Raw genomic sequence first — 26,779 nt, 5'->3', positions numbered from 1 at the left:
TCCCCAGTCTCATACCACATGCCACCCTTTGAAGCGAGAAGGAAGTCTTAACCACTTGCCTCCGTTTTTTCATCCAATCATCAATTTTCGCAAGTGCCTTCTTTGCAGAAATGGAAAGTTTCATCTTGATGAAGGCAGACTTTCTTGGCCTTCTTCCTGCTAAATTGAGATTGAGGAGATCGCGGAGCAGCGGGTTGGAACTCCTCCCCATAAAGTTCAAGGAGGGATCGAGAGAGAACCTTGTAGTCGCCAGCAGAGTCAGCAGGTTTGTCTTCGTCATCAGAGACCTCCTCGAGATCCTGATCCACCTCTACAACATCCTTCGTTCGAGAAGAAGGCTCCCTAGAATCCGACAGAAAGGCATATTGAAGGATTCGTCCTGAAGTAGAGGGCTGCAAGCAGCCTGACCCCGAGAACCGCTTGCGTCCTGGCACCGAGCGTAGGTGTCGTCCTGGTGCCGGGAAGAGGCAGTGTCCTGGTGCCGAGCGCTAGAAGGGTCCTTGGTGCGGTAGGAGGAAGCGTCCTGACGGTGAGAGGGGGAGACGTCCTTACGCCAAGAGCTGCTATCGTCCTGGTAACGAGAAGCAGTATCGTCCTGAGGAAGCAGGCTGGTATCCTCCTGGCGCCGAGAGCGAGAGGAAGAGTCGTCCTGGCGTCGAGAACGAGAGGCGGTATCATCCTGGCGTTGAGAACGAGTGGCGGTATCATCCTGGCATCGAGAACGAGTGGCGGTATCATCCTGGCGTCGAGAACGAGTGGCGTATCGTCCTGGCGTCTAGAACGAGAGGCGGTATCGTCCTGGCGACGAAAGGAAGTTTAGCATGCTGGCATCGTCCTGGCGTCGAGAGAGAGAGGCGGTATCGTCCTGGCGCCGAGAGCGAGAGGCGGAATTGTCCTGGCGCCGAGCAGAAGAGGAAGCAGAGCGGTGTCGTGTTTTCGAAGAAGCGTGCAAGGGTTCCTTAGGAGAGGAACTCCGTTCCCTCTTAGAAGCTAACTTCTTGATTGGCAAAGAGTCGTCTTTACGTCTGTCGGACTGGGCGCGAGGGCGGCTAAATGCTTAAACCAACGAAAAAAGTTGTTCCTGCATGACTGACATGAAAGACTTAGCGACTTCTGCTGGGTCTTGCGGTCCCGAAGGAGAGGGCTGACGAATAACCCTCGTGGAAGGAGAAGGATCTTCGGCTACTCTATCTCGACTTGCAGACCGAGATTTCGTCCTCTTCACAGGCACGTAGTCTAAATCGTCCTCTGAAATACAAGGTTCATAGCTATTAGAACTGGGAGAGTGAGAACGAGACTGTTCCTCATGGTTCCACCTCCTCTTCGTAGGTCTTGACACCTCAAACTTCCATTTGCGTCTGGGAGAGGGATTCGGAGAAGAAACCATCACATCCGACACGCCTTTTCCGTGGCGGTCAAGAGCAGCCTGGGAATTGGCAACAGGACTGTCTTAGGAGACGGCTGACCGAGGGTACGTACCTCTCACCCCCTTTCGGTTGTCGACGTACCTTCTCCCTTGGTCCTGGGAGCTTGGTAGAGGTCTAGACCTAGGGTAATGACAGGTTCGGTCAGTCGCCACCTCCACTGCACTTTCACAAGCACTAATATCACTTTCACTGGGCTTACCTTCAAATGCCACAAGTTGCTCTTTAATGGCCTTCAACTCGGCATCCATCCTGGCATACCGAGGGTCATCCGCAGATACGGTTCCTGAAGAAGGGGCAGGAGTTACTATCTCAGGGGAAGGATCAACTTCCAAAGAAGAATTAATTTCAGGTTCAAAGGATAAATCAACACTAAGTTCGCTAACAGACTTAGATTTAGACCTAGAAGCTCTCCTAACTCTATCGAGCTCTAGTTTACTCACATAGCGCGTCATAGCCAAGTTGCCAACCAATCCTTTTCATTCAAAATCTTACATTCCTCGCACCTCTTATTAAGTGCACATTCAAAACCCCTACAACCCAAACACACGGTGTGAGGGTCTACCGACATTTTCGGCAACCTCACCTTGCATTCCTCATTCGCACACACGGAAACGAAGTTTATTACTCATAATGATCAAAAGCAAAAAAGCACAGAAATAACAAAACACGATTGCCAAATCCCCAAATCAGTGTACTTCACCAAATAGCAGACTGGTACAGCGATACAGGGAAGGTGAAAGAAAAACTCTAATGACGGACCAACGTGTTGTCGATCCGGCCGGCATAGATGATCTGAAGAACAGAAAACGGGAATGATTCCAAGTAACACCCTGTAAGGGTTGTTAACCACCTAACCGCACAACCACTACAAGGCGGTTGCCACGATTTTTGAAAAATTCTGCCGAAAGTCAGAGACTATAGCTATATATATATATAACTGCCAGGTAAGTTCTATTCATAAAAATGACAAATTCGGAGATAATTTGTATTATTCCTAACCATACAAACCTTAGCTATTTACATTGGATTTACTTTCGGTGTAGCTGAAATTGACGAGCCAATAGATTTTAACGAGGGTTAACTACCCCAGCGCTAGTTAGCGGAGGTAGGGGAAGGGGTAGCTTGCTACCCCCCCCCCCCCCAACAGACCGGTGATTTGCTTCACTTCACTTAGAGGTAGGACTTGACTTTGGGGACAGGGCTGGCGGGCAAATGTGTGTAAATAGCTAAGGTTTGTATGGTTAGGAAAAATACAAACTATCTCCGAATTTGTCATTTGTTCCGTAACCAAAATACAAACCACGCTATTTACATTGGGTGACTTACCCCTTAGGAAGGGTGGAAAGTCCCCAGCCTTACTGACTTTGGCTTTACCCGGGGACTCCGACTCCAAGTGAGTAGCACTCGCGAAAAGGAGTCCCTGCACCTCACAAGTTCCTTGCTCCGCAAGGAACGTGTGGCCTACATAAGTTGTGTGTGGAGGAAAGAGCGTGACTCGTCCTACTAAGTTGACCTTGAGACCTTTAGATAGGAATCTAGGATAGGACGTTCCCAATACCACCTCGTCAGGGTATGGGGGATGCGACAGTATTAAGCTTAATACTAGGAGCACAAGGAAGCATGGTTTACCTGCAGAGGTTAAGGTCAGCTATGCGGAGACCTGGATGCTGCTTCCCCAAGAGAGGGGAGGATGAAGAAAGAAGTAAGGGCCAGACATACTCTTTCATTCACGCAGACTAGAACCGGGTAACAACGCCCTCAACCTACTGCTACCTGTCCATAAAGGAGCCTGAGGCTAGATCAGCTGTTGTGCAGCCACCACAGGGCCGATAGAAAAAGTATCGAGGCTCCTGTGGGTCACGTCCTGCAGGTAGTGGGGTGTGAAGGTCGTTTGACGCTTCCAGACCCCAGCTTGAAGCACCTGCGTCACAGAGAAGTTTCTCTTGAAGGCCAGGGACGTAGCGATGCCCCTGACGTCGTGTGCCCTAGGGCGACGTGACGGAGGAGGGTCCGGATTCAAGGCGTGATGGATAACCCTTCGAATCCAAGCCGAGATGGTGTTCTTGGTGACCCTCCTCTTCGTCCTGCCTGTGCTAACAAACAATGCTTGCACCTGAGGACGAACTGCAGCTGTTCTCTTCAAGTAACACCTCAGACTCCTCACTGGACATAATAGCAGCTGGTCTGGGTCGCTTGCTACAGAACGGAGACTCGTGACCCTGAAAGAGTCGAACCGTGGGTCCGGCACTCCAGGGTTCTGAGTCTTGGCAACAAACTCAGGGACGAACCTGAACGTTACCTCCCCCCATCCCCTTGAATGGGCGACGTCGTACGAGAGACCACGAAGTTCACTAACTCGTTTGGCAGAGGCCAAAGCAAGCAGGAAAGCCGTCTTCCAAGACAGGTGGCGATCAGAGGCCTGGCGTAATGGTTCAAAGGGAGGTCTCTTAAGAGCCCTGAGAACCCGAACCACGTTCCATGGAGGTGGTCTCACTTCCGACTGAGGGCAGGTAAGCTCATAGCTACGTATGAGTAGAGAGAGTTCCAGCGAGGAAGAAATGTCCACTCCTTTCAGCCTAAGAGCCAACCTCAAGGCTGAGCGATAGCCTTTCACCGCTGAGACCGAAAGGTGCATTTCCTCCCGCAAATAAACGAGAAACTCCGCTATTGCTGGAATAGTGGCATCGAGTGGAGAGATACCCCTCCCACGACACTAACCACAGAAGACTCTCCACTTCGCCTGGTAGACTCCCTCAGAGGACTTTCGCAGGTGCCAAGACATTCTCTCTGCAAGCTGTTGCGAAAAGCCTCTCTCCGTGAGGAGACACTGGACAGTCTCCAGGAGTGAAGCCGAAGCGAGGCTACGGCTTTGTGGAAGATGTTGCAATGTGGCTGTCTGAGTAGCTCGTGTCGTGGGGGAAGCTCTCTCGGGAGCTTCGTCAGGAGCTGCCGAAGGTCCAGGAACCATTCCGCGTGATGCCATAGCGGAGCTATCAGAGTCATCGACAAGTTGACCGATAGTCTGGTCCTGTTGAGCACCCTTCTCATCAGACAGAACGGTGGGAAGGCGTACACGTCGATGCTGTCCCACCGTTGTTGGAAAGCATCTTGCCAGAGTGCCTTGGGGTCCGGGACTGGAGAGCAGTACAGGGGTAGTTTGAAATTCAAAGCTGTCGCGAACAGATCCATCGTCGGGGAACCCCACAAAGTCAGGACTTTGTTGGCTATCTGAGGATCCAAAGACCACTCGGTGCTCACTATCTGCGAAGCCGTGCTCAGACTGTCGGCGAGCACATTCCTCTTGCCAGGAATGAAGCGAGCTGATAGTGTTATCGAGTGGACTTTGGTTCACCTCAGAATCTCTACTGCAAGATGGAATAGCTGATGCGAAAAAGTACCTCCCTGCTTGTTGATATAAACCACTACCGTGGTGTTGTCGTTCATCACCACCACGGAGTGACCCGCCAGGGTCCGTTGGAACTGTTGAAGAGCCAGAAAACGGCCTTCATTTCTAGCAGGTTGATGTGGAGGTACTTTTCTGATTCTGACCAAAGGCCTGAGGTCCTCTGGTTCAGAATGTGCGCCCCCCACCCTTCTTTTGACGCGTCCGAAAACAGTGTCAATTCCGGGGGGAGGACGAGAAGATCCACTCCCTTTCGCAGGTTCTCGTCGTCCAGCCACCACCGAAGGTCCGCCTGTTCCGAAGGTCCTATCGGGACCAGAAAGTCTGGGGAATCGGATCCTTGATTCCACCGGGACTTGAGCCGCCACTGCAGGGATCTCATCCTGAGACGGCCGTTTGGAACCAGACGAGCCAGGGAGGCCAGGTGACCTAAAAGACGCAACCACGATTGGGCAGGAAGCTCTTCCCACCTGAGGAAAGGTTCCGCCACCCTCCTCAGCCTTGCTATCCTGTCGTCTGATGGAAAGGCTTTGTGGAGATTGGTGTCTAACAACATGCCTAGATAAACCAGTCGTTGGGACGGCTGCAGAGAGGACTTCCCGAGATTTACCAAGATCCCCAGATCCTGGCAAAGTCCCAGAAGCCTGTCTCGGTGTCGAAGAAGGGTCGACTCCGAGTCTGCTAGGATCAGCCAGTCGTCCAGATAACGGAGGAGACGGATGCCGTTCCTGTGCGCCCAAGACAAAATCAGGGTAAACACTCTGGTGAACACCTGAGGTGCTGTGGAGAGACCGAAGCACAGCACCTTGAACTGGTAGGTCTTGCTGTCTAGGCTGAATCTCAAGTACTTCCTGGAAGATGGATGGATTGGGATCTGGAAGTACGCGTCCTTCAGATCCAGTGTGCACATGAAGTCTTGTGGTCTCACCGCAAGTCTGACCATGTCCGCTGTCTCCATGCTGAACGGAGTTTGCTTGACAAACTTGTTCAGAGCTGAGAGGTCGATGACGGGTCTGCAGCCTCCAGACGCCTTCTTTACAAGAAAGAGTCGACTGAAGAAGCCTGGGGAGCCGTCGACGACGACCTGGAGAGCATCTTTCTTGAGCATGGTCTCGACTTCCGCCCGAAGAGCTAGCCCCTTTGCCGATCTTATGGCATAGGAGCTCAACGACACTGGATTCGCTGTCAGGGGAGGTTGAGATGTCGTGAATGAGACGCGATACCCTTGGCCAATCACGGAGACCGTCCAAGCATCGGCCCCATGTTGCTGCCACCTGTGCACGCAACTTTGAAGGCATCCCCCCACAGGTGGACACGCGGGGGGACTGCCACTCCTAGCGTTTGCGGCCACAGCCGCTCCCTCTAGGAGTCTTGCCTCCCCTGGAGGACTTACCGCCCCTCTTGTCCTTGGCAGGAAAGGGCTGGGGCTTAGACACCACTTTCTTAGCTGCCGGCGCCTGCTTCGGTGTCTTGCGAGGCTGCTGCTGATGTTGCTGCGGAGCTGGAGGCTTGTAGGGCCAAGATGCAAGGGCCCTTTGGAGGAGGGAGTCCTGGCTAGACTTCCTCCACCTCTCAGTTGTTCGTTCCATATCCTGGGGCTCAAACAAATTCCCCCCAAGGAGGGAGGCGTGTCTGAGCCTGCAGACATCCACGGCGGGGACCTTCGGATGGATCTTCTCGGTCACCGCATCACGACGCTTCAGCTCCGAGTTGGCCCACAGGTTGGTAACCTTATGTGCCAGGAACTCGATGGAGCGAGTGCCCGAGAGGAGGAAGGTCTCCAGGGCCTTCCTATTGCTCTCCTTAGACAGATCCTCGGAGCACAATAGGATGCCCAGAGAACCTAGCCAGACATCCAGCCACGAAGTGGCTATATGTCACACTTCGCAACCTTCTCGTGGCTCAGGATCTCCGACGCCGAGAACATCACCTGCCGGGCGGAGAGCTTCTCAAGAGGAATTCCCCTAATAAGCTCTTCCACCGAATGGTGGAGGGGAAGAGCGAGGCCAGACTCCCCCATGATCTCAAAATACCTCCTCTGCTGGAGACGAGGAAGTGGGAGGAGTTTGTTCCCGGCAGAAGAACGACTGGAGGAAGCGAGTACTGCGAGCTGAGCATTGTCGCTGGCTCTGGCACTCTTCAGCCCCTGGGAACAGGGCAGAGCTGCGCTGGCCTTTGGGGGCTTCTGAGTTCCATAAACCTGGTCCAGGACCGTGTCCTTGCCTTCACGGGGGGCGATCACAGGGTCCATGAACCCGTTGAGCTGTCTCATCAGGCCCAAGACCTGCCAGAAGGCATGCTCAGACTCCTGCTGCTCTCCTCCCTGCGGACTGGCAGCTAAGTCTCCTGTCCCCGGAAGCTCTTCCTGGGGAGACACATGGACGTTCTCCCGGGGTCTGGCTGGTTCCTGACGAATTCGTGAAGACGACTTCGGCATCGTCTTGGAGTCCTTGGGTTCCCTCCTGGGTGGGATACAAGACTCCAGCAAAGAGGTCTGGTAGGCACCTTCCACGCGAGATGATTCTCCTCCATGAGGAGGTGACTCCCCCCTTGGTGCCGAGGGGGAGACCGCCGCCTCACTGGACTCTCCTGAGGACGGAAAGGCCTCGTCTATGGGAGAAGGAGAAAACGACTGCGAAGGGGACGGAGCCTTCCTGACGGACCTCTTAGGAACCAACTTCTCCCTGGGAGAAGTCACCACGAAGTCCACTCCTCTCCTTCTCTTCAGCGGGGGCGAGGCCGTCGTTGGCTTGTGTCCTAGATCGGCGAGTGCCGGCTTCATAGCCTTCACTAACGCCCGCATCAGAGGACCAAACCAAGACTGCCGAGACACGGACGCAGAGTCCGAAATTCCCGCTGGAGGGAAGGGGATCGGGCGATCCTTCGGAGTGGACACCACTGGACCTGCCTGCAAAAAAGAAGGGGAAGAAAGTTGCCTTGACCTCTCCGAAGGTCCTTCCTTGTCCTGCAAAAGAGACCTGCGCTTAGGCGGAGGCGATCCCAACTGCGACCTGGCGACACGCGTCCCTGCTGCTGCATCGAGCTGCGAAACCCGACGCGAACGGGGGTCGTGCTGACGCTCACGCGGGGGCGATACAAAAGAGTCGCGCGTGAGGGGCTGTTGAAGCGCGGGCGCGCAATCGCGCGCGCGCAATCGCGCGGAGACAAACGAGCGCAGGAGCAATCGCGCGCGGGCAAACGGGCGCGCGGGGGAACGGGCATGCGGGGGAACGGGCATGCGGGCAAACGGGCGTGCAAGCGCGTAGGCGAGTGAGCGCGTGGGCGCGCAGGCGAGCTGGCGAGTGAGCCCATTGGCGCGTTGGCGAGTGAACGCGCTGGCGAGTGAACGCGCTGACGCGTGGGCGAATGAGAGCACTCAGGAGACCGCTGAGGGCCAGGGGACCTGTGACGCGTGGGCGAGCGATGGCGAGTCGGCGATCGATGGCGCGTTGGCGAACGCTGGCGCACAGGCGAGCGTCGGCGCGTGGTGGCACGTTGGCGAGCGATGGCGCATATAACACGGAGGCGAGCAACCGCACGTGGGCGAGCAACCGCACGTGGGCGAGCTGATCGCAGGAGACCTATGTTTCTCTGGATCCACTGGGCGCTGACGCGTAGGAGAGCGCTTGCACGCAGGCGATGGATCACGAGGGGGGTCTGGAGATCGCCGGCGCTCAGGGGAGCGCTGACGCGCTGGTGATCGTTGACGCGCAGCAGATCGCTGACGAGCAGGAGAACGTTGACGTGTCGGAGATCGCTGGCACGCTGGAGAACGCTGGCGAGCAGGAAGACGAGTGGGCTCAGGAAGAGGAGGCGCGTGGGCGTGCAGGAACTCTGGATGTACGCGCAGGAGACCGCGTGCGTTGCTGCGCAGGAGAAAGCTGACGAGCAGGATCGCGAGGGCGAGGAGAAGTTGAGTCCTTACCCATGTCCTGAACCGGAGTTCTAGGGTGCGTGGGCGAGCGTGGGCGCACAGGGCGCGTGTCAGGAACTGGGAGCGCAGGTGTGCATTGACGAGCAGGAGATCTAGTGCGCTCAGGAGACCGTTGGCACGCTGGGCGCGCAGCAGGAACAGGAGGATGTTCGTTGTCCACAGGAGAGCACTGGCGAGCAGTGGGGCGTTGACCATCAGAAGAGCGCTGGCGAACAGGAGAGCGCTGGCGAACAGGAGAGCTCTGGCGATCAGAAGAGCGCTGACGAGCAGGAGAGCGCTGGTGCGCTACTACACCGTGGGCGACATCCCTTTGCCCCGAAGGGACCGGTGCCCGTCGGCTGACGAGATCAGAAGACTGCTGGCCATCTGCGCAGGAAGTAGAAGGTCTGAAAGGCGTGGGAGAACGTGAACGATCCCCGGAGAGGTCTAAGGACGCAGCTGCTACAGTCTGCTCCCAGCGAGGAGAGTCCCTATCGGAGGACGGAGGAGGAGAAGACTCGAAAAGGCGCCTCTTGACACCCTTATAGGGAGACGGGAGGCCCTTGCGGCGAAGCGGACGACGAGCCTTACGACGAAGGCGGCCGCGAGGGAGGTCGTCAGGATCATCAGTCCTCCGAAGAGGAGTCTCAGTCAGAGTGCTCCCCCGAGGGGGAGACTTAGCCGCAGGAGAGACCGTGGGACCCCCTTCCCCCTCCGAAGGATGTACAGAAGGGGAAGGAGAGCCTTCAGCAACGTCATCAACATCAGGAGCCACAGAGGTTTGACCAGACTCGTCGGAAGCCTTTGCCACCACGACGTCGACGATAGACAGAGGATCTACCTCTGCTATCACCGGCGACTGCTTGACAGCGGCCCCTAACTGAATAAGGTCAAACAGGGCTTCCTTGGAGGGCAGGCCCTTAAGCCCCAAGGAAGCCCAAAGCTGAAAAAGATCATCATTATACACAGGATCAACATTATCAAAATCCTCCCCCGGAGGAGGAGGGGGAGCCGCCCCGCTATGGGAGGCGACGCCCTCTCCCGCACACCGAGGTCGGGAAACCGAACAAGGGCCTGCGCTCCCACTCGGCAGCCTCTCACTAGAAGCCGGACGAGGGGGAGCTTCGGAGGAGGTTTGGGCGGTGGAAGAAGAGTCCCGAGAGCCTTCCTCCTTCAAGGCAACCCCCGAAGGAGAACGGTCTCTCTTGGACTTCTTCTTACGCCGGCGGGCAAACCTCTCCCACTGGGAGGCAGACCACTCCCTACACTCACTACATGTATTTTCCCTATCACACCGTCGGCCTCGACACTGCGGGCAAAGGGTGTGAGGATCGGTATCCACCGCCGACATGAAGGTACTGCAAGGGGCGGCCGGCGATCCCAGGGCACTTGCGCATGATGAATACCAAAGGGCGAGGCCAACTTCAAACACACAGCTGAGGAAAAGCAAAGAAAAGATTAAGGCTGTCAATAACGAGGACGATAGACAGACACGTCTGCACATCGTCCGAGCCAAAAGTGAAGTGAAGCAAATCACCGGTGTGTGGGGGGGGAGGGGTAGCAACCTACCCCTTCCCCTACCCCCGCTAACTAGCGCGGGGGTAGTTAACCCTCGTTAAAATCTATTGGCTCGTCAATTTCAGCTACGCCGAAAGTAAACCCATTGTAAATAGCGTGGTTTGTATTTCGGTTACGGAACAAACTAAATTTAATAACACCCGCCAAAGTCAACGACAGGAGCTTATTTTTGGATGCATGAGAATATTCAGGGATATAGTATTGAAAGGGTTTTGAAAACCCATTTTATTATGCTTCGTGTTGAACCATTGGTTTAAAAGCATGAAGCTGCAACAATACAGTAGTCCTTTCAATTCAGAAATACATTAAACAGGGCAATGGTGAGATTAGTGATAATTAGTCAGCCTACTCCCTTAAGCATATTGGGTAAAACTACTGTACTGTAAACCATAGTGAACATTTTGTGGACCCTACAACCCCACCACCCATACTCAACACATTCAACATCTTTGGTGACAAGTCACCACACCCATACTCAAAACATTCAATGTCTTTGGTGAGAAGTCAAGGAGTTGATCAAATGGCCTGGTAATAGGTCAGAATACTTCCAAAAACAGTATTTGTCTCGCTTTATATTTATCCGAAACCATACAGGGGAAGGAGTTGCTTCATCACAATTTTTGTTACCGCCAGTCGGCACAGTCTGGCTCACAGCATCTCCCTGCTCATGTAGATAAATCAGAAGTTTAGTAATTAATCTACAAACTCCTACATTTTCAACTTTGACTATGTAAGGTCAGGGAGGTGGTTAATCACAATATGTAAAGTTTCTTTTCCTCCCTCAGTTTGAAAGTCTTCTGGCATCATAAGTGAGGTTAGGGAAAGGAGGTGAGCCGTAGTGGGCGAGGCCCCCTAAATAAGTACTGTAAGTTTGTAAGGAGGCCCTAGTCCCTAGGCTAGGTTAGGTGGGTGTGGTTAGATTTGACAGTTTCCTTTATTTTACTAATTTTCTGTATTCCCCTCCCCCAGAAAAAAAAAAAAAAACTGATTTCCTACAATGGAACCACATTGTTGTTTTTAAGGGGTTCTCTATCTATAAAGATGCGTATTTGCAATAAAAATACAGGCCAATTTAGTTCAAAATGCACTGTATAAAGTGGAAGAAATATATTTCTGCATTTAAAATCCAGTGCTAGTTAAAACTAATTTTACCTCCATTTGTTTTAAATACGAAGAACCTACAGATAAACTGTCATGGACAAATTGTGTTAAATGCCTGAGCTATAATAGTGTATGTTAAGGGGGGAAATCAGACTTGGAAGTGGCACAAGACATTTCGTATTTTAACCTTTTCACTGTCAGCGGTGAATTCAATGAAACTTCTGATGTAGCAAAATCTTTCAAAACCACAAACCCTAGAGTGCTGATATTTTTGGAGAGCTCTCATTAAGACCTTTCCATTGAATACCAAGCTTTTATAGTTTGGGTTATTTCAATGGAGATTTTCCTTTTTCATATAATTACCAAATTTTGACCAAGTTACAATTTCAGTGAAAGGGTTGAAGACCAAGAAATGGCATCGTTGTTTGTAACTTTTCTGACAAGGTAGTTTTTTCTGAAATAATTTGAGATATGGTCATAAGGAAAATAGTCCCTTTCAATTAATCACTTCCTCTACCACAACCGAGACAATCGGACTGTAGTGGATAACCTGGGGTTCACATCTCCAAACAAAAAGGTCACAGTCCTAGCGGGGTTGCAAGGGGGCCGTAGACCCTCCGCTCAGTGGGCATGAACAAGAGTCCTAACTTGTTAAGTGGGGAACCTTAGGTTAAGCCATATGCCTGTGTATATTTCCCTGATGAAATATTTAATTTCAGTCATGAAAATAGTCTGAAATTGCAAACGGCAGTCATATCCTAATAATAATGGAAAATGGAAAATTGAGAAAACCATTTTAAAAGGGGAACAGTTTGTTTGCAACAATAGTTTCAAATATGAAACTGATTCGCTAAGTGCTGGCTGGTACCCGGACAGGAGCATATATGTGTCATTGTATAAACAGGTGGTGTTGTGTGTTAATATTTAGGCTACCAAATTTTCCTCCAGTTTTTATGGTGTTTTGGAATATTTCACTTATGGTCTCCAATAACTATATATTTCACTTATGGTCTCCAATAACTATATATTTCACTTATGGTCTCCAATAACTATGAAATATAATGGTATATAAATAAAATCAGTAGTTTAAATCAATAACAATGGTGAAAACTTGAAATGCATATAAAATTACGAAAACTGTCAAAATTATGATAATGCGGTAGGCCTAATAAAAGGTTAGCTTAACCTCCAAGGACGGATGGTATCAAATCACAAAGAATTACTACCTAGCCAGGAATAAATTATTCTTAAATATAATGCAATGGAGTATGAACAATGGTGGTAAAACATACTTGAAAATTAATCCTTACCTACGATATTTCCATGTCCATCGTTAAAGATCCAGAATTACGTATGTAATAAAGGCGTTATTTGACGAGATTACATACAAAGATCACTAGCACCAAGGGGATGTAATTGATTTCAAACTGTTTATTTTCAACCACCAAACAAAAAAAAATAAAAGAAAACGGTTCACTGAATAAAAAATAAAATAAAACACAAGATTAACACACGAATACGTCCAAACGATCTGTTGGAAATTTGACCAAATAGTGTGTTACAGTGTTGAGTCATCGATGATAATTCAACGCAAGGATACTGGAAAGATATAGTCTTCGTTTCGGTGGGGAAGTTAAGAACTAGCGAACGCTGACAATGAATAAAGGGGAGGGCGGGAAAATATTTTTCCATTTGAGGCAAGAGTTTTGAGCTAGAAGTTAAGTTTGAACGTCTTTTATTTAAGTGAATGATTGGAGGTGCGACCGTTGGAGACATTCGCTAAATCCTTCGTTTTCCCACCCATATACTTTATTGTTATTTTCTACGATAAAAGCTGGAGGCAAGAATTGTAATTTTAACGATTTAGATTATCAAATTCGTCATAAATTTATCCACACTGTATGATCAAGATACAAATTTTAGAAAATGGTCACGGTAAAGATACAACTTTAGACGTATTAAAGGAAATTACTGTCGCAATCGAAACGATGGAAATTCAATGACAGCTATGTAACTCAGTTAATTAAGTGAATAGAATATATTCTAATAAGAACCATGCAAACTGAGCTCCAAGACTGAATGAATGATTTGAAGTTCTCTGGCATCCCTGAGCTCTATGGTTAATGCTAACTCAAAGCTAGGTTATTTTAATAAACCTTGCGTCAATTCCAGTGCTTCAAATAAAAATCATGGTAGAAAGATATGTTGCAAATTGTAAAAGTATTAATAAGTTGGGGAAATTCCAGCTGGTAGGTTTGAAAGCTGTAAAATATGAATTATTTACATTTGTTCAAATGTCTTTACTGTGGAACAACAGCAACAGTCATCTTAAACATAAATAGAAAACATAACTAGCTTACCGAGCGAGGAAAACATGCGAAGAATATGCTCAATAAAATATAAACTTTGTAATTACAGTGCCATATTCCTCTACTGAAGAGATGTAATAAACATAACTCCAGCGTAAGACCAGCTTAAATGTGTGTATCATTTATTTAGTTTATCTGAATATCAAGGTAGGCCTTTACAGAGGCTTTTAGTATTAATGGAAACAATTCAAAATAGATCAAAACAACAACCAGCTACCAGTTTTTTTAGTTTTAATAGAGAGAGATTTAACGAAATACAAAGATATCAAAAAGTGTCAATGAGCAATTGCTTCCACTGGCCTTTTTGTAGAGCGCTAAAGTTCACGATTCTAATTTTATTAGCTATTAAAGATTTTATATTTTTGCTTCATGCACTTTACTTGCCAAACTTGATATTATAAAAAAAAATTGAATATTGGGAGTTAAATGGCAGGACACGATTAGAAATGAAATTATAAGACATATTACCCAAGGGGTTGTGGTGGCCGATGTGGTAACGTCCCTGACTGGTGAACGCCAGACTGGGGTTCAAGTCCCGCTCAAACTCGTTAGTTTCTTTGGTTGCTGTAATCTCACCATCCTTATGAGCTAATGATGGGGGAGTTTGGGAGAGCCCATAGGTCTACCTGCTGAGTTATCAGTAGCCATTGTCTGGCCCTTCTTAGTCCTAGCTTGGGTGGAGAGGGGGCTTGGGCGCTGATCATCTGTGTATATGGTAAGTCTCTAGGCTTCTAGGGTATTGTCCTGCTCGATAGGGCAATATCACTGTCACTTGCCTTTGCCGTTTATGAGTGGCCCTTAAACCTTTAAAGGGCCATATGTGGATGAGATCATAGTGAGGGGTAGATTGGTTCACCAACTTTCAACTGGGTTCCACAATGCACTAGAAAAGTTGGAAGACCCAGGTTTACATGGCTGAGGACTGTGAAGCATGAAGTAGGAGATGACGAATGGAGAAGTATTGATTTAGAAGCTCAGGATAGAGACGACTGGCGAAATCTAGCCGAGGTGCTTTAGTCAATAGGCGTAGGAGGAGATGATGATGATGTTGATGATTTGTGGACACAATTTTTTAACCTGGATGCGTGTCACTCTCTTCAATAAAAATGTTTCTCTCCTCTGTAGCATAATGATTAATCAAGCGGAAGAATGTCGGGGATCGTTCGAATAAAAATAGCAAGAATGTTAACAGAAATTTTACCATTCTTTGTCTACATCTTTTCCCACTTCTATGTGGGGTCGATTTTGAAAATGAAGAAGAAGGGTAAAATTTCTGTTAACATTCTTGCTATTTTTATTAACATAAATTTTACCCAAAATTACAAATTGACTTGAAATAAACTATAGATTAAGTTAATGGCATCCTTCTGGCGGAAAGTAGTATATTTAAAGGATTAAAGGTCGATCATGAATGGCAGAGGCAAGGGACAGTGACATTGCCCTATAGAGCAGGACAATGCCCTAGAGACTGCCCATATATACATATGATCAGAGCCTAAGCTGTTTCCATCCAAGCTAGGACCAAGGAGGGCCAGGCAATGGCTGCCGATAACACAGCAGATAGACTTATATGCTCCCCCAAATCCTTAGCTCACAAGGATAGCGAAGTTGCAGCGACCAAACCCTAGTCTGGCGTTCACCGGCCAGGGACCTTATCACACCAGCCACCACAACCATATGCTATAATATTGTCCCTCACAAGTGTCAGTATAGCTTCAAATTGAATATAAAGACGTTTTGTTTTAAACCAATGTTGGGAATGCTGACGGAAGTATGCTTACTTGGCTCCGAAGTGAACGCAATCGAATAGCATCTGCTATTTTAAGAACACTAATAAATAGTTTTCATTGTAGGGTAAGTTCTGGAAGAACCATACATATGGATGTACCCAGGTCCCACTTAAAGATTTTTTGTGTGGGCCCTTGATGTACCGTACAAAAGCTCTCAAGACCACATATATTATTTTTAGCTAGATAGCGTCTAAAGGGTGAAAGAGAAAACTGAGTCACACAGCTCTGTCCCTCCATCAGAGAACGGGAACCAACAGCGCATGAATGAAGAGAGTTTTTCGGTTTTTCTCATTCCTGATGTAATATTTTGTCTCTAAGTTATGGTTTGTGGTGCTTATGAATATGCTAGGAGTGTGAAGGTTAGGTATTGTACACCTAAATGTGACTATATGTGATGTTATGACGAGGTTTAGTAATTTAGTACATCACCTGTGTGGGTAAAGTTTGCTTACATTTTAATGACTGCCTGTGGATGTTTCGTACAGCTTGGTTTTTCAGTGTACAGAATCTCCACATGTAAACAAAAATATTTATGCTGTTTCTGTGTTGAACTCTTCTTTCATATAATATCAAGTCGGCAGGCTTCAAGCGTGAATTTGTATGGCATGCTGGTCCTACATTATGTATTTCTATCTTATCGGTGCAACCCTGGAAAGGTATGATGGGTCGTATGCGACCCCTACAGCATTTTCAAAACCTGTTTTTTCCCCATAAATCATCAGCTGTCTCGAATATGGAAGTGATCGACCTGCAAGGGGTGACTAGTCTACATGCCATTGTCTGCTTTAGGACTGATTTTCGTCTAACTTCCCTCCTTCCCCGTTATTTTACCCCCCCCCCCCCCCCCAGGGGTCGACCTCGACCCTGACATACCTTTATAGGGGTAAGTGATCAAACAGCAAAGTTATTACATAATTATAAATTGTCGAACAGTGTTGATACTTGTTTGGTTCTTTATAGTTGGAAAGTGTGGGTGGATGGTGTGTCTACCACTTGCATGACATTGGTTTTGGCTTAGATGCCATATATTGCCATGAGGTCCATTTTCCCTCAAATGCTAATTTCTGAATTTTTTTTATTTTTTGCAAATTTGATATTTTTGTATTTATTTTGAATTTATCTTCAATAATGGCCAGCAGGCAGTATTCCCTCGGCATGGATGTCATCAACACACTTCTAATGGAGTTAAAAAGAGATGTTGATGATAATATGGAGCTTGCAACCCCATTTTTCATTTCAAGTGGTAGATTGGGCTGTAAGAGTTGTTGCGGTCTGCGGCCATTTTGTTGACATACCCGAAAGGTAAGTTGGCATATCTCTATATATTCTTGTTCTGTATAGAATTCGTGATATTTTGGTATATTTTAATGCATAAATATCATATTTTATAGGAGACACAATGATTTTCTTAAGAAATTTACATTGTGAAACTAGGCCGTCAAAAATGACCTTTAGATTTTGCCCCTGTTATAACAGTAAATTACATCTTAGTGCACATTTTATTATGTATTTCTGTTCTAGGATAATATGAGTTTATTCTATAAAAAAAATTAGCCTCTTCCTATTTCATTTGGATACCCAAAAAAATTCATGAAATTTGGACAAATTTCTTTGGCCAAAAAAAGTTACCCTTTTTTTCTCATTTCAGATCTTGACTTCTATGGGTCCAACTCATTTCCAGCAATTACACGCTGTTGCTTTGCCATCTAAGAAGGTGTCCCTAAAGGGATTTATGTGTATATGTATATTTCTATTTTTTGTGAATATTTACGTCGTCTTTTTTTTTTGTATACTTAAATTTTTAATATATTTCCAATAAATAGTTATTTTGTAGATTGGTATCATTTATATTTTTAGTATTTTTTAGCATTCTTTGAAGTATTTTTAGCAAGTCAAACAATACAGATTGATGCATAACTAAATTTTTCCTGAATTTTTTTTGGAGTCGGGGTCGCTCGCGACCGAGTATACCCTTAAAGGGGTGTCCGAGTAGCGTACCTATCCAGGGATTATAGTGTAAAAAACAGTTTCATTTATTGCATAATAGCCAAAGTTAGCTCTGTCATCCTAGAATCTTTAAAAACTACTTATTGTTGTTTGTTTTAAGCCTTGTAAGCTTTGTAAGGCAAAGCAGATAATGTAACACTGCATTTTTTTCTCAACTTTTAGTGTAATAAAGCAAGATGAAAATTAAATCGCATTCTTTATTTCAACATAGTTATCTATTTATGTTGTAAATCATTTAAAATCAACGTTTGGGGTCTGTGTTAATGTTAACTGGTGGCATATTACAAATTCATTCAATTTTTTTTATTTTTAGCAAATGTTTTGTTTGAGGCCTTATATGGTCGATCCGTACACTTCGAGACTTTTTTTTTTTTTTTTTTTTTTTTTGAAGCTTCATTTCATCAACTTATATTGTGATTCAGAGAGAATATGGCGCAATGATTGTACTTTATAGTGATCGCTTCAAATTTAGGTTAATTCACTAGAAAAAAAATTTTTATGTATTTTTGAAAAACTGTGCGGTTCGTCCAGAACCCACCCTAATGTAGTTTACCTTACGAATTGTGTAGTGAAAAGCCTTTTTAAATTACCTTTTTATAACAAACGAATATAGGTCATTAATTTCTATTTGTTTATCAAAACTTTTATCTTCAACAAAGAGGAAAGCCCTCACCGGAGCCTTCATCTCCCTTTAATAATTTTTTCCTCTTAACTGGGGAACATCAAATTTATCATCAACTATGATGGACAGCCTTGAATAAAATGGAATCTTGGCATATTTATGTGCTTTGATAATAAAAAAAATAGCAATATCAGATACTTAATAAAATTGGACCAAATATTTATTAGAGCACGAAGGGTGAAGTTTTTTTATTGAGTGAAGTTTCCTTAAGTAATAGAAATATTGTTTTCGGAGTTTGGACGCCACGCAATCCTTATATAGCAATTGTATAATATGTAAAATAGCTACTAGATTGGCCAAGGCACCAGCCACCCGTTGAGATACTACCACGAGAGAGTTTGGGGGCTTTTGACTGGCCAGTGTACCAACCGTGTGTCACACAGTTGTACATAATTCCTTTTGTATATATTATGCTTGTATCTGCTTTCTTCCCTCGCACTAAAAAGAACCTGAATGATCATGTCTCCGGTTTTGCTCTGTATCATTGTCTGTCTCTCGAACATGTCACGTCCTGTTGCTTTGAGGTTTTGTATATAAAGGAGAGTGTTCCTTAATAAAGAACTCAGTCTATTGCATCCTGCCTTTGAGTTCACAACCCTTCTCTCGGCTCGTCACATTGGTGACCCCGGAGTGACTCGCTCCTCCCGCCTCCCCCCCCCCCCCTCCACCTCTCACCGTTACTATGACGCCGTCAACGCATACCTTCTGCAGCAGTTCTCGCCGTCGCCAGCTGCCCGTATAGCAACGCCTTTTCAGCTCTCAACAACCGTTGGGGGACCAAAGGGCTTCGCTCACCCTCGGGAAAATGACCAGTATCACTCGCCTGCAACCTGCCGCAGACAGCTCTCCTCGTGAGGTGAACCTACTTTGTGCCCTAATGGACAGCCACTTCATGACCTTCAAAACCTCCATCAACGCCTCCACTCGTGACGAAGAGGACACCTATTCAACTTCAACCGAAGCTGACGTGAATGCTGTAGGACATACACGCCTATGAATGCCGTAGGACATACACGCCTATGAACGCCGTAGGCCTATGAATGCCGTAGGACACACGCCTATGAATGCCGTAGGACACACACGTCTATGAATGCCGTAGGACACACTCGCCTATGAATGCCGTAGGAAACACTCGCCTACCCCGTGACGAGCCGGAGCGGCAACACAGCCAGCCATCATCCACCACTCGCTCGCACTCGCACTCGCACCCCAACCATCGCCTTCTACAGCCACTCACTGCCGCTAATCGGCGCAGTTTCTACTACTACCTCTCCAGATTCAGGGCACCTATTTAACATGTTCAGTATGTCATTTTTAGAGGGGGAGCCATGTACCAACTGTGTGTCACACAGTTGTACATAATTCCTTTTGTATATATTATGCTTGTATCTGCGCTCTTCCCTCGCACTAAAAAGAACCTGAATGATCATGTCTCCGGTTTTGCTCTGTATCATTGTCTGTCTCTCGAACATGTCACGTCCTGTTGCCTTGAGGTTTTGTATATAAAGGAGAGTGTTCCTTAATAAAGAACTCAGTCTATTGCATCCTGCCTTTGAGTTCACAACCCTTCTCTCGGCTCGTCACACCAGACAGTACTACATTGAATCCTTCTCTCTGGTTACGGTTCATTTGCCCTTTGGCTACACACACACTGAATAGTCTGGCATATTCTTTGCACATTCTCCTCTGTCCTCATACACCTGACAACACAGATTACCAAACAATTCTTCTTCACTCAAGGGGCTACTGCACTGTAATTGTTCAGTGGCCACTTTCCTCTTGGTAAAGGTAGAAGAGACTCTTTAGCTATGGAGAGCAGCTCTTCTAGGAGAAGGACACTCCAAAATCAAGCCATTGTTCTCTAGTCTTGGGTACTGCCATAACCTCTGTACCATGGTCGTCCACTGCCTTGGGTTAGAGTTCTCTTACTTGAGGATACACTCGATCGCACACTGTTATCTTATTTGTCTTCTTGATTTGTTGAAGTTTTGTATTTTTATAGGAGATATTTATTTTAATGTTGTTACTCTTCTTAAAATATTTAATTTCCTTTTTTTATTCTTTCCTCACTGGGCTATTTTCCCTGTTGGAGCCCCTGGGCTTATAGCAACCTGCTTTTTCAACTAGGGTTGTAGTTTAGCAAGTAATAATAATAATAATAATAATAATAATAATAATAATAATAATAAAAGGTCATGCCAAAAAGCATGTATAAAAATAGAGACATGGATAACCTAGATGGAATTACAAAGGCTACTCTACTACAGAGAGAATATTTGGAGGTACCTGACTACAATCTGTTATAAGAAATAACAAAAATAACCAGAAAAAATTGTGTTCAAATTCTTGAGAAGTATTTGAAGGAATTTGGTCCACGCAATCCGTTCCAAATGGAAGAGAATGTGACAAACCACAAACTCTACTGAGCGTGAAATATCACCTCGAACAAATATTAGAAACTTTCAATGTAAGATCAGAAGATTGATTTTAGTTATTTTGCCATGAATGAAGTTAAAAGTTATTTAATGCAGCTGTTTTTCAATACGCTCTCCTATTGTTAAGTTCTATGGTTTTCCGAACTGAAGACATTGACACTAAATTTTATCTGTTCGCCATTTGGTATAAACTATTCAAAAATCATCTGGGTTCTTCTTCAAGTAACGGCGATGACAATGCTCCTTTTAATAACTGACTTCTCTCTCTCTCTCTCTCTCTCTCTCTCTCTCTCTCTCTCTCTCTCTCTCTCTCTCTCTCTCTATATATATATATATATATATATATATATATATATATATATATATAATATATATATGTACATATATATACATATAAATTATATATATGTATATATATACATACATATATATATATATATATATATATATATATATATATATATATATATATACAGTATATATATCCATTCCTCAACATATTGTTTATTATATTCGAATGTCTTCAATCTTTTCTTTTCTTTTCCTTGATTTCTCGGTTGGTTTTAAAATGCATGTGCTTTAGCATAAAAATTATTTTATTACCACCAGTAAACGGAGAAATGATGGTAAACAGGTTATATAATCCTGACATCTTGATTCTAATGGTATACATGTGTCTATTTAAAGAAGAGATAAACTACTTGGTGTTTTTGTATTGGGCATTGCATTTTACGTTGACTATGCTAAATGAGATTCTTGCTCTTATATTAATTGTGTTTTAGCAAGATGTAGACTGCAGCAGACATTCGTCTGGTGTATAATGAATATAAATAGTTCGCAACATTTGCCACTTCTGGTAACTTGTTGCTCAGCCTATTTTTAGAGCTGTAGAAATTAATGAGGAATGTGTCACTGACTTCTTACGTCAGAGGGATCAAGAGAGTTTTATAAAACGCTGGACACCCTACGAAGTCTCAGTTAAGATCGAGAGACCACGACGACCAGAGGAGAGAAGGGGCAACTTTAAATTTGGGGGGAAATATCGGTGGCGTGGGGTGGGATGGGTCGGGGCTCGGTGGTTTGTTAAAGAGGGGGGTGTTCCATTGCAAATACTTGGAAGTTCGTATATGAATCTCTAGGTTACTGTGTTGTTGTGTTTTGTTTGAAAACATTTAAACCAGACAGTTCTTTTCTCGTCGTAAGGCGGTTTTATTTTTTATCATCCTCCTTAATGAATCGTTGTTTTAGTGAAAGGAATTTCAGAAAATACAAAGCACAATTTAAGGGATTCTAAAAGAATCTTATCGTTTTCATATTCAAATTTTGTATATAAATATCAACTAGGAATCTGAAGGGGTCAATGATAAACATGCAATGCTATCTTAAAGATCATCCTGGAAATATTGATTTATCTGCGTTCACTCAGTAACTTTCATTTTGTAGCATGATTTCAAGTCGTCCGGGTTATTTTGTAATTTCTCTATGAATCAGAACTTTTACTTATGTTTAGGTACCAAGGTTCACACATATTCTCGTGTTTGTTCTATGGCCCGCAAGTGAGCTGTTTTAGTATTTACATTTGCATTTTATCCATATTCCGACTTGCTTTCTTTGTGAAAATAATTTCTTCTATAGAAAGAGAAATATTTCGTTATTCATCAAACAGGGTTTTAGTATGCAACTAAGAAGACATATGAGTGAATGAAATAGAGTGAATGATTAAATAAGTTAAGGATAGACTAAGGTTTGATTAAATTACCGTATGTTTAATTTTTAAGTACGAAAACTGCATTAATTCTTTTCTTAGATAACGACGGCTGTAAATGCATGCGATTACGTAAACGTAGTATTAAGGTCACAACTTATAATCCAAAAGTTGATTCCTAATATTCATGATATTTTAGACGGGTGATCAATGTGATTGAAGTTGTTGTGCAAGATAGACTCTCTGACCTTGGCGAGGTGCAGTGACGTCTTAACTTCATCACCCTCTGTTTTGTGCTTTGTGCTTGTTTTATTACGTAACCTGTTTGTCATTGTTTACCATTTATCTCTAAAGTATCTGTAGGTTATTCTTCATCTTTATTCCTATCATATTGAAAGGGGCGGGGATAAATACTGTAAATCACAAACTGAAAACTCATACAGATAAAGAAAAAAATGTAAATAAAAAAAACGGTTTTCGAGGACAACTCATCGCTACGTCATTCTTTCGGTAAGTTGTATTTCTTTGTTGCTTGGATTTTACATTGATGTGTTTCATGAAATTAGATTTTGTTTTTAAGTTTAAACTGAATCAATAAAGATTAGGTTATTTCTATAGACCACTAGCATTAAGTAATTAAGATGATTTTGGGACATTATTCGTAGTTCAAGTGATATAAATGTAAAGTGTGGTGATGTTACTGCATTGTCATTCTGTGCAAGCTTTTCTTATGACCTTTTTGGTCATAGGTTTTGTAATAATCTATCACTTGATGCAGTATGATAATCTGTTTGAAACGTGTTTTTTACATAACATACGTGAAGAATTATTTTTTTCTGTAACTTCTGTCTACGTCTCCAAGAAGCAGTTTTTTTTTTTCTTTTTTTTTTTTTGGTAGATAAAACACCACTGGTTAGATTGTTTTCGTATTGTGTTTTAATCGTAATCGTCACGGATATTCACCGCCAAATTTTGGACTTATCAAAACTCTCTCTCTCTCTCTCTCTCTCTCTCTCTCTCTCTCTCTCTCTCTCTCTCTCTCTCTCTCTCTCTCTATATATATATATATATATATATATATATATATATATATATATATATATATATATATATATATATGATATATAGTATATATAAAGGTTTACATAGTTATATATATATATACATATATATATATGTATATATACATACATATTCATATATATATACATATCTATATAACCTATGTAAACCTTTACATATATATATATATATATATATATATATATATATATATATATATATATATATATATATATATATATATATATGAACTAATAAACATGCATACATACACTATATATACAGTTTTAATAGTTACTTCGTGAGTCAAACCATTGAGATTCCAAATAAATCTAAAGATATAATTTTTTGAATATTTTTCTCTTTCAATTGTATCCAAAAATATGTATCATTTCATTTTGTATCAGATTTATTTTCATATAAAAAGCCCAAACAAAAGAAACATTTTGCAATCGTTAAGGCTCATACAAGGCAAGCTACTGTTGCCCAGGAGAAAAGGGGGAATTGAAACCCTATATAAAACCGAGGACAACTTTCAAGTGACCTTCGCTATTGCATATCTGAAGAGAAATAATGGAGATACAAAGAAACCCTCTTACCATGATAATTTTCTAAGATATTCTTATTTATTTTTTTAAAGCACACGTAGCTGTTGCAAAGTTACTGTTCTTAAAATATTTTATTTCAATTGTTCATTGCTTCTCTTGTAGTTTATTTCCTCTCCTCACTGGGCTATTTTTCACTGTTGGGCTTATAGCCTCCTGCTTTTCCAACTAATAGCTTAGCTGATAATAATGATAATAATAATAATAATAATAATAATAATAATAATAATAATATAACCCGAATGGGCTACTTGCTTGTTTTCCCTGAAACCACTCTAAGCCCATCTAGGCTTCATTGCCTGTTATGGGAATAGGAATTTGAAATAAAATTTCCTTCAAATATTAATAACAATCACACCCATGACCTTCACTAACTACCTTTTTTTTAACATTGGCAAGTAACAGATTTCATATAATTTTTAAATGTTTAGACAAAATTTTTACTTTTGTGTAGAAAATATTTAAAAAAAATTAAAATGATATACAATTAAAGTTTGGAACTTACTAACGGACCTTATAATTACCCATTAAGAGTTTCAAACAAAGTTACAAGTTAGTAACTACTAACTTACTAAAAGACCTTACATTAACAGTCACATATTCATAAACATGACATTACATTTTCAAGTTATTATTACCTAATTTACTAAAGGACCTTACATTTCACAAATTGATAGTTACAAACACATAAATAGGTAGTTGAAATTGCAAGTTAGTAGTTACTAACTTACAAGTCAACAGTTACAAACTCATAAAAGTACATTGCATTTAAAAGTTAACAGCAAAAAACACAAAAAGACATCAAGAATATAATTTGCAATAACATAAAAGGACATAAAAGATAACTTGCTAGTGCCAGCCATAGTGCCAAGTAATTATACGATCCTTCCTCATAAACCAATCATATTTCAAGTTATTTTATATTTTTGTATATTCATAACTGTAATCTTCTTTATTTGTATGGCAAATGTAAACGTGTAAATGGAGTGTTCTTTTATATGTTTGATGCTATTAACTTATATCTGATGGAAAATATTTTCAAATTCCTATACCCATAACGGTCAATAAAGCCCGAACGGGCATAACAAGGTTTCAGATTATTTAGGGTTGTCATGGCCTTATCGGTAGCGTCTCTGTCTGGTGATTGCCAGATAGGGGTTTGAGTCCCGCTCAAACTCGTTAGTTCCTATTGTGCGTGCCACCTTACCATCCTTGTGAGCTAAGGATTGGGGGGTTTGGGAGAGCCTACAGGTCTACATGCTGAATCATCAACAGCCATTACCTGGCCCTCCCTTGTCCTAGCTTGGTGGAGATCGGGCTGATCATATATATGGTCAGGCATTGTCCTACTTGCTAAGGCAATGTCACTGTCCCTTGCCTCTGATATTCATGGGCGGAATTTAAACCTTAAAACCAGCCATAAACAAACACAGAAGGGACTTAGGCCATATAGTGCAACTATTTCCTCTAAATGCCCTCTAATCTAAAATATATAATTACGAAACACTCTTAATTAGCTATGATAATATCCAAACTCCTCGTGAGTTTTTACATGAATAGCAAAAAATGTCGTTCATTGCAGAAAAAAATGGCATAAAATCACTGACGCGTAAGGATGGCCAAAATGAAACAATTCACAGCTCGTACTTGCCCGCTACAGGGTTAACTAGTTTTTCGTGCCTTTGTTTACAGTATGTCTTTTACAGTTGGTATCATAGTTTAAGTGAATCGGGTGCTGGCGTCTTGTGTCATAGTGATTGATGCCCTTTTTTCACATTGTAGATGGCAGTATGATCTCTCTCTCTCTCTCTCTCTCTCTCTCTCTCTCTCTCTCTCTCTCTCTCTCGTGGTCCTTGACGGGATGGAGTTCTTTTACAAGAATACTCTTTGCATTCGTGTCATGATTAAATAGCTATATGTTTTTTGTTCATCTTGCATGTCCTAATACCCTCACTCCCCCAACATTCTCTTTGCAATTTTTTCTTTATCACTCGTAACTTCATTACAGCTTGGTCTTAGATAGCATACATATCGAGAATTGCTTGTGACGTTTGTACAGCTTTCTCGTTTTCGTTTCATTGTATTGATCTAAATACTGGCCGTTATTATTCTGAAGCCCGCCACCCCCTCATCTCTCTCTCTCTCTCTCTCTCTCTCTCTCTCTCTCTCTCTCTCTCTGGAGCCACACGGCAAGATAAATTGCCACAGGATAAAATGGATCCTTCTCTCTCTCTCTCTCTCTCTCTCTCTCTCTCTCTCTCTCTCTCTCTCTCTGCAAAACGAGGTAATTTTATTATAGATTTTGCATGATTTGCACTCTTCTGCCGTTTCATTTCCATTGTCTCTGATTTCCCTTGTGAGTTTTTTCCATACTTTCAGAATTTGTGTATTCTTTTAAGCATGATTTAATCTGTTATCTATTTCATTATCTATCATTATATTTTTATCCAGACTGAGATTAAGTCATCTTTCGTCGTACTATTATGATTAAAGTATTTCCCCTATCTTGTTGTTCCTTGTGCCGTCCCCTAAAGTGTCCAAGATGACAAGAGCTGGCCTTTGTGCTTGTTTGTTGTCAAGTGCATTGCGTACGAGGTTGAACATGGCCTTGCATGCATAAAAGGCTTTTTCATGATATTAAGGGAATGTTTACTTTAAGAGGACGTCTTTTTAAAATGTTCCCTAAGGTTTGAGGATCTCTT

The 26,779-nt window shown here is 43.6% G+C and overlaps 2 protein-coding genes across 2 annotated transcripts in view; one reads left to right on the top strand and one right to left on the bottom strand.

Moving 5' to 3' along the window:
* Window positions 1-12,951, bottom strand: part of LOC137650425 (dehydrogenase/reductase SDR family member on chromosome X homolog) — an 833,317-nt gene extending 820,366 nt beyond the window's left edge. The window contains exon 1 of the mRNA XM_068383662.1: window positions 12,733-12,951. The gene's annotated coding sequence lies outside the window, so the exon portion shown is untranslated. The remainder of the gene's footprint in view (window positions 1-12,732) is intronic.
* Window positions 12,952-22,781: 9,830 nt separating this feature from the next.
* Window positions 22,782-26,779, top strand: part of PCB (Pyruvate carboxylase) — a 183,359-nt gene continuing 179,361 nt past the window's right edge. The window contains exon 1 of the mRNA XM_068383658.1: window positions 22,782-22,920. The gene's annotated coding sequence lies outside the window, so the exon portion shown is untranslated. The remainder of the gene's footprint in view (window positions 22,921-26,779) is intronic.

Source organism: Palaemon carinicauda, chromosome 1, assembly GCF_036898095.1.
Source record: "Palaemon carinicauda isolate YSFRI2023 chromosome 1, ASM3689809v2, whole genome shotgun sequence".
Classification (NCBI taxonomy): Eukaryota; Metazoa; Arthropoda; class Malacostraca; order Decapoda; family Palaemonidae; genus Palaemon; species Palaemon carinicauda.
The sequence above is the reverse complement of the archived record's forward strand: the minus strand, read 5'-3'. Positions and strand labels throughout refer to the sequence as shown.